This window comes from Sorex araneus, chromosome X, assembly GCF_027595985.1.
Source record: "Sorex araneus isolate mSorAra2 chromosome X, mSorAra2.pri, whole genome shotgun sequence".
NCBI lineage: Eukaryota > Metazoa > Chordata > Mammalia > Eulipotyphla > Soricidae > Sorex > Sorex araneus.
This window is the reverse complement of record NC_073313.1, coordinates 179,045,824-179,055,055: the sequence shown is the minus strand read 5'-3', so window position 1 is coordinate 179,055,055 and position 9,232 is coordinate 179,045,824. Positions and strand designations below refer to the sequence as shown.

General features: G+C 36.5%; 1 pseudogene; it reads right to left on the bottom strand.

Moving 5' to 3' along the window:
• Positions 1-7,044: 7,044 nt before the first annotated feature.
• LOC129400310 (U2 spliceosomal RNA) lies at positions 7,045-7,183 on the bottom strand (annotated as a pseudogene).
• Positions 7,184-9,232: the final 2,049 nt, after the last annotated feature.

The window sequence follows — 9,232 nt, the reverse complement described above, 5'->3', positions numbered from 1 at the left end:
ACAGGAAAGAATAAACCCCAGGCACTCTAGAAAAAGACCTCTGATGGCTTGCCCATAGACTTCTGATGGTAAAGATTTATTTATTTCTTTAATTCTTCCAGAAGAAACCATCACTAACCATCCATTGACACCAAGTGTACAGCCATGGGACTGTGACTCCCTACCCACTAATTATTGAGCTACAAGACCTTTATTTCCTTTATACTAACTCCTAATTCCAGTTTTGGAGAACAATACATCTGCACTCTTCTCAGGTTGCTAATGCCTCGATCAATGTCTCTCTCTCTCTCTCTCTCTCTCTCTCTCTCTCTCACACACACACACACACACACACACACACACACACACACACACACACACCATGCCGCATGAATACCAAGGAAGCAAGAGCAGAATGAGATACACTGCAGACTCATCATCTTCATGAGAAGAAAGTTATAGGTCAAACACAATAAAGAAAACATTTTACAAAGTATATGTCTTGCTTTTTTTGACCAGCAGAAAAATGAATTCTGAAGAATCTTAATATACAGTTGATAAAGAGGAAGGATGTAAGAAATGTTTTCCTTTTCAAAACTGGAGATTTCCTGATAGCTCAGAAGAGAATCAAAGATTCTAGGCTGGTTAAAAAAAAAAGATCAGAAATAAAAAAATTAACTCCTGTGACTAATAATTAGATTGCTCATTTTAACTCTCAGGTCATATAAAATTGTTTCATTAATATGCATTAATGAAAATTTAATTTAGTTTTGCTTTTTAATGTTACAAAACTATCAACCAGATACCATTCAACAGTAAATGCTTGTGTTATCATTAAAGGAGATTAGACCTGCCTAGTCATGGAAAGTATAGGGTAAAGAAAGGAAAAGGAACTAGAATTTGGTAAATGCACATAGAACAACCCTTTTCTTTCTTTTTTAAATTTTTAAAATTTTATTGAATCACCATGAGATAGTTAAAAGCTTTCATGTTTGGGTTACAATCTCACAATGATCAAACACCCATCCTTCCACCAGTGCACATTCCCCACCACCAATATCCCGGGTATACCACCCCCCTTTTCCCACCCTACTTCTGCTTCTAAGGCAGACAATATTCCCCATACTCTCTACTTTTGGGCATTATAGCTTGCAACACAGACACTGAGAGGTCATCATGTTTGGTCCATTATCTACTTTCGGCATGCATCTCCCATCCCAACTGGTTCTTCCAGCCATCATTTTCTTAGTGATCCCTTCTCTATTCCATCTGCCTTCTCCCCTCTGCTCATGAAGCAGTCTTCCAGCTATGGGGCAATCCCCCTGGCCATTGTATATACCGTCCTTAGGTGTCAGCCTCATGTGATGCTACCCTACACTTCACAAATAAGTGCAGTCCATCTAGGTCTGTCCCTCTCTTTCTGACTCATTTCACTTAGCATGACACTCTCCATGTTTATCCATTTATAAGCAAATTTCATGACTTTATCTCTCTTAACAGCTGCATAGTATTCCATTGTGTAGATGTACCAGTTTCTTTAACCAGTCATCTGTTTTAGGGTACTCAGGTTGTTTCCATATTTTGGCTATTGTTAACAGTGCTGCAATGAATATATAGGTACAGATGTCATTTCTACTATGCTCTTTTGTATCTTCGGGATATATTCCCAGAAGTGGTATTGCGGGGTCATATGGAAGCTCAATTTCTAGTTTTTGAGGGACTGTCCATAGTGTTTTCCAGAAAGGCTGGACCAGTTGGCATTCCCACTAACAGTGAAGGCGCATCCCTTTTTCCCCATATGCACGCTAGCACTGGTTGTTTTTGTTCTTTTGAATGTGTGCCAGTCCCTGTGGTGTGAGATGATATCTCATTGTTGTTTTGATTTGCATCTTCCTAATGACTAGTGATGTGGAGCATTTTTAATGTGCCTTTTGGACATTTGTATTTCTTTTTTGAGGAAAGTTCTGTTCATTTCTTTTCCCCATTTTTTGATGGGGTTGGAGGTTTTTTTCTTATACAATTCTACAAGTGTCTTGTATATCCTGGATATGAATCCCTTATCAGATGGGTATTGGGTAAATATTCTTTCCCATTCTGTGTGCTCTTTCTGTATTTCGGTCACTGTTTCTTTTGAAGTGCAGAAGCTTCTTAGTTTGATGTAGTCCCATTTGTTTATGTTTGCTTCCACTTGCATGGTCAGTGCTCTTTCGTCCTTAAAGATGCTTTTAGCTTCAATGTCATGGAGAGTTCTGCCTACATTTTCTTCTATGAACCTTATAGATTCATGTATGATATTGACATCTTTAATACACTTTAATCTGACTTTTGTGCCTGGCATTAGACAGAGGTCTTAGTTCATTTTTTTTGCAGTTTTGCAGTTTTCCCAGCACCACTTGTTGAAGAAGCTTTCTTTGTTCCACTTTGCATTTCCTGCTCCTTTGTCAAAGATTAAGTGGCCATATATTTGGGGGTCTGTGACAGGATATTCAACTTTGTTCCACTTGTCTGCAGGTCTGTTTTTATCCCAGTACTATGCTGTTTTAATTACTACTGCTTTGTAGTAGAGTTTGAAGTTGGGGAAGGTGACGCCACCCGTCTTCTTTTTTCCAAGGATTGCTTTAGCTATTCATGGGAGTTTATTGTTCCATATAAATTTCAGGAGTGTTTTGTCTATTTCTTAAAAAAAATCATGGGTATCCTGATAGGGACTGCATTAAATTTGTTTAGTGCTTTGGGCAGTATTGCCATTTTGATAATGTTAATTCTCCCTATCCATGAGCAGGGGATGTGTCTCCATTTCCTAGTGTCCACCTTTATTTCTTGAAGTAGTGTTTTGTAATTTTCCTTGTATAGGTTCTTCACCTCTTTGGTTAAGCTGATTCCAAGGTACTTGATTTTCTGAGGTAGTATTGTGAACGGGATTTTTTTTTTTATGTCATTTTCTTGTCTTTCATTATTTGTATATAAGAAATCCATGGACTTTTGGGTGTTGATTTTGTAGCCTGCCACTTTACTATGTCGACTTATTGTTTCTAGGAGCTTTTCTGTAGAGTCTTTAGGGTTTTGCAAGTATAGTATCATATCATCTGCAAATAGTAATAACTTGATCGCTTCCTTTCCTATCTGTATGCCCTTGATATCTTTTTCTTGTCTAATTGCTATGGCCAGGACTTCCAGTTCTATACTGAATTGGAGTGGTGAAAGCATGCAACCTTGCTTTGTGCCCGATCTTAGAGGGAAGGCTTTCATTTTTTCCCCATTGAGAATTTTCCCCATTGAGAATGATACTTGCCTTGGGTTTTTGGTAGATGGCTTTGACAATATCGAGGAAAGTTCCTTTGATGCCCATTCTGCTGAGAGTTTTCATCATAAATGGGTGCTCAATCTTGTCATATGCTTTCTCTGCATCTATTGATATGATGTATATTACTTCTTTTATTAATATGATCAATTATGTTGAATGACTTGTGAATGTTAAACCATCCTTGCATCCCTGGAATGAATCCTACTTGGTCATGGTGTATATGATCTTTTTGATGAGTCGTTGGATTCTATTTGCTAATTTTTTTGTTGAGTATCTTTGCGCCTGTGTTCATCAGAGATATCGGTCTGTAATTCTCTTTCTTTGTGGTATCTTTTTCTGTTTTTGGTATCAGGGTGATATTTGCTTCATAGAAACTATTTGGAAGTGTTTTTGATACTTACTTCAACTTCCTGGAAAAGCTTAAAGAGGATTGGGAGTAAGTCAGAACAACCCTTTTCTTTCAGGTAATAAATTGCCAGACAACTAAAACTTCTGAGTATTTCCAAACTCCACAAATAATGAATAAACAAATATATGCACTTTTATCATAAATATAACTCCTTAAAAATGAACAAATGAATTAGTACTGCATACAACAAAGATGAATTTTGGTATATACATTTTAAATAATATGATAGGTGGTAGAAAGTAGACTTAAAAAATAATGTATGTTTGCATTTTATGAAGTTTAAAAAACATAATAAAATTATCCATTGCTAGTTAATTCAAAGACCTCCAGAACCCAGCCACAGCCATGCTCAAGGCTATTCTCCAAATGTTTGGATGAGCCTCAAGCGTGAAGGAACTGGCAGAGGAACCCAGGTGTGCAGGATCTGGGACCAAGATCTCCAAGGCTGCTTGGATTGGGACTGGGCCTCTTCCACTCAGATTCCACCCATTTTCCAGTAGTTAGGCAGTCACAACCAGAAACACATCACAGTGCCATGTAGTCCCACGGCCAACATCCAGAGACTATAAAACCAAGCTCCCAGAGGCACTCGGCCAAATGCAGCTGCAGGACATCTGATAGCCTAGTTCTCCTTCTTGGAGAACCTGGCAAGCTACTGAGAGTTTACTGCCCTCACAGGAGAGCCTTGTAAGCTCCCTGTCGCATATTCATATGTTAAACACAGTAACAAAGATGGGTCTCATTCCCCTGACCCTGAAGAGCCTCTAATTCAGCACCGTTGGGAAGGATGAGTAAAGAGAGGCTTCTAAAATCTCTTTCACAAAATCACTTTCACAAAACATTCATCTCAGGGCTAAGATGAATGGAGATGTTACTGGGCCCACTCAAGCAAATTGTTGATGAACGGAATGACAGTATATACATACCTCTCGGAAAGCCTGGCAAGCTACTGAGAGAATCCTGCCCACACCAGAAGAGCCTGGCAAGCTACCCGTGGCATATTCGATATGCCAAAAACACATCGAATTACCCCTGACCCTGAAAAATCCTCCAATCATTGAGAAAGATGAGTAAGGAGAGGCTGCTAAAATCTCAGGGCTGAGAGGAATAGAGACATTACTGGTGCTCATTGGAGTAAATCGACAAACAGCGGGATGACAGTGAAAGTTAACTCAAAGCAAATTTAACTTCAGGAAAAGTTGAGTAAGACTGAGAAGGAATGTTCTGTAATGAAAAAACATATTATCACTTGAAGCAGGCACAATTTAAAATGGGATTTTATGAATTTGACAAAAATAAACAACTTTTTAAAATAACTCATAAACATTCTGAGTTTTATACAGTATTGTGTCTATATTAAAATAATAAAAATGTTTTTCAGCAATATTAAAAGAGAAAAATAAGCTTAATAATATTTGTGCCCCAGTCTTATTTTGCCAACAAGTAAGTTTTTAACACTTTCACAAAACATAAGGCACAGAAACTAGATAGATTCCTTTAACAAAAATAATAAAAATTAGGTATTGCTTTCAAAGGACAAATGGTACTCTGATGAGAAGAACAATGAAATGGGTGAATTTAAGAAAGCAATGCAGTAGAGGGCGGGAAAGATAGTACAAAAGGTTGGACACTTTACTACCTGCAGCTGATACAGGTTTGGTCACTAGCACGCCATATGGTCACATGAGCACAGCCAGGAGTGATCATTGACTGCAGAGTAGGAGTAAGCCCTGAGCATCACTGGCTGTGCTCCCCAAACAAAGAAACAAAAGCAGTAGAAATATGGTACAATTCTAGAAATATATCAGAAACAATGAGGGAATAATGAAAATTCAACAAAATTAAATGAACAAAGATTATAGAAAATAGAGAAAGATGGTAGAAATGGAAGGCAGAGAAACTCATTAAAATATAAATAGTGCCCTTACAGAATAGAACAATGAAATAGGATAAATAGTCAAAAATGTTTAAATGTTGAATTTGTATTTATGTTTTATGAAATTATTTTAGAAAATTGTATTGATGTTTGGAGAAGTCTTAAGGATGAAACACACCAATACAAACCAATATTTCTTGAATAAATTAATTTTCATAAGCACAAAAATAAAATTCTGTGGACTTTAAATTAAGTACCATGAGTAAAGATATGAAACTTCAGATTTCTTTTAAAAACAGTAAAAACATCATATAGTTTTTGCAAATAGTGGTAAAATCATCAGCAAAGAATATGATTTTCAAGGACTTTGAAAATTTGCTCTATTTTGCAAATGTACATGGTAGAAAGGGATTTTTCAAATGTTTTACACGAACCAGAATATAAGGTTATATTCTTCAGGGTTCAGTTTACCTATAGCTACTAGCCTCCTCTTATCATACCTCTTATAATCTTGCTAAATTCTGACATTTCATGAACAGAATGTAATCTATTTGTATTAAGTTTTTTAATCAACCACCTAGCTGATACAAATATTTTATACACAAGTCACACACCTTAATCAAAATGAATAAAATAAGTCTACTGATAACAAAATATAGTAAGACCAGGCTCTCAAAGAAGCATATATTTAGATATACATGCACACACACACACACATAACCCACAATAGCCAACTTATGGAAACAACCTCTGTGGCCTTGATCATCTATGGATAGAAATAATACATATATAAACTATGTATATATAAGTACATATAATCCATTTCAGCACCTGATGAAGTAAATTCTGCCATTGTAGCAACACAAATGACACTAGATGTTATTATATTAAATGAAAAATAATTTAAAAAAGATACTACAACTACTAGTCTTACGAATATACATTATGACCTTTTTTACATGTAGGATCTAAAAAATATAGATTTTGCATTCATAAAAAAACAAATAAAATGTGCTTCCCTGGGACTTGGAGAGGAGTGGGTTGGAAAATGTGGAGATTCTAGTCAAAGGAAATAGTCTTCCAGTTAAAAGATTAATACATTATGGAAATCTAATGTAAGAATAGTGACTACAGTTAATACTATATTATGTACCAGAAATTTGCTAAAGGAATAGATCTTAAGTGTTCTCAACACACCTATATTCATAAACAAAGAGCAAATATGTGAGGCAAGAAATTAACTAGATTATTGTGCTTCACAAATTATACAACAAATTATCATGATATAAACTTTAAATATATATATATATTTAAATAATAGCATAAATAAAGCTGGAAAATAGAAAAACTAAAAACAATGCCTTGAATTTCCAAGAGGCACATTACCAATTGCTCACAGAGCTTTGAACTCTGACTCCGGAACTCTTCTTTTTAATTATAGTATGATAAGAATAAATAATTGTTTATTAATACATTATATTTTAGAATTTTCAAGTCTGTCTTTCTTTTTGTAGAGTATTCTCAGTAATAAACAAAGCAAAAATATGTTCAAATGTGAAAAAGTTGAACAACGAGATTTCTACACTTGATCTTAGCCAAAAGGCCGAGAAGCTATGAACAATGAGGTTTCTAAAATGAAAGAAAATTATTAATGGAAGACCAGAGAAATAGTACAGCACCCAGGGCATTTGCTTTACATATGACTGACCTGGGTTTGATCCCCAAGGTTCCATATGATGTCCAGAGCTCTCCAGGAGTGAGCCAGAGCACAGAGACCTGACCCTGAGCACCACTAGGCATGCTCCTATCATCTCCATAAAACAAAACAGAAAATAAAATTGTCAATGAGAAACATTCTTTTAAAGGAGAGATTAATTGCATCAAGATAATTTTTATATTCTGTGTATTCTATTAAAAACAAAATTATCATAATACTATGTGCAAACATGATACAGATTCACAAAATGAGCTTAACATCAGTGTTGCCTTGTGTAGTTCATCGGAGTTAAGTCTTTGTCTTTGAATTAATTTTACTATTTGTAGAGCCTCCTGAGCATTTACTGGGGGCCCTCCTAGTGATTTTTGGCCAATCCAGCCAATGGTTCAGTGCAAAGACCCAGGAACGCAGTGATGCTCAGGCTTCCTGGTTCTGACAATCACCTTGACTACTCTGGTGGTGTTCAGGGCTTTCCAGGACTATATCCAGTGATCCTTAGAGAACTAAACATTATTGGAGATCAAATGGAGATTGGACACATGCAATATATAAACTTTAACCCCTGTAACATCTCTCTGACCCCTTTGTCTTTGGATTTAATTATCTTCAATTCAGATATATTATGCAAAGACACTAGTAAGTGCAATAGAAGTGAAATCAAGATACGTTGAATAATTAGCTACTGATGCCCCCCGGAGATGGTGTATTCTACCTGTAACTTCATCTTTCTTACATCTCTGATTTCAGCAGCAACAGACTTGAAAGATCTCTGCATGTGACTATTTCTCTCCAAATAAGGAAGACAAACCAGCTCAAGTGCAAATATAGAATAAAAGTGTAGAAATATGGTTTAGCACAGTGGGAAACACTACTCCATAATAATTTATCAAGCTCTCGTCATTTATTGGTAAGCATCTAACATTTTTGAGTTTATATGGGCTTGAGTTCCAATTGCCTACTGGAAAAGTCAGTTCAAAATATTAGCTTTATTTTTTTTTCTTTTTGGGTCACACCCGGCGGTGCACAGGGGTTACTTCTGTCTCTGCACTCAGGAATTACTTCCTGGTGGTGCTCACGGGGCTATATGGGATGCTGGGAATCGAACCCCGGTTGGCCGCATGGAAGGCAAATGCCCTACCCGCTGTGCTGTTGCTCCAGCCCCACAAAATATTAGCTTTTATTGAATATTCTCTCTTCCATTTCGAACTCAAGGAAGTTTTTCTTTGTTTATTAAAATCACCTCTAAAGAAATACATCAACAGACTAGTAAAAACTTTAGCACTGTAGTACTATCATTCCGTTGTTATAGATTTGCTCAAGCGGGCACCAGTAACGTCTCCATTGTGAGACTTATTGTTACTGTTTTGGCATATGGAATATGCCACGGATAGCTTCTCAGGCTCTGCCATGCGGGCAGTATACTCTCGGTAGCTTGCTGGGCTCTCCAAGAGGGATGGAGGAATAAAACCTGGGTCTGATGCATATAAGGCAAACGCCCCACCCACTGTGCTATCTTCCAGTCCAGTAAGAAATTTAGAAGTAAGTAAGTAAGTAAGTAATATTTTTAAGTAAATAATAATTTTATGTAAGTAAGTAATATTTTTTAGTATATCTTTCATAGGTAAATGTGGCAGCAGTGAGTCAATCCCAAGAATATAAAACTACATCTTAAAATTGTGTTTACCTATGGGTTACAGGTGACATGAATACCATGAGAAAGAATCAAGTTACTGGAAGGATCCAAGTGAGGCAATAATTCATCTGTATAGATCGCAGACACATTTCTTGCTAGAGTATGAGTGATACTCTAGCCTATTGGCAAATGTAGCAAAATTAATACTTCTTGGCTGGACAGATAGTACAGCAGGTAGCGCACTTGTCTTGCATGTGGCCAACCCAGTTTTCATTCCTGGCATCCCATATGATCCCCCGAGCACTCATAGAAGT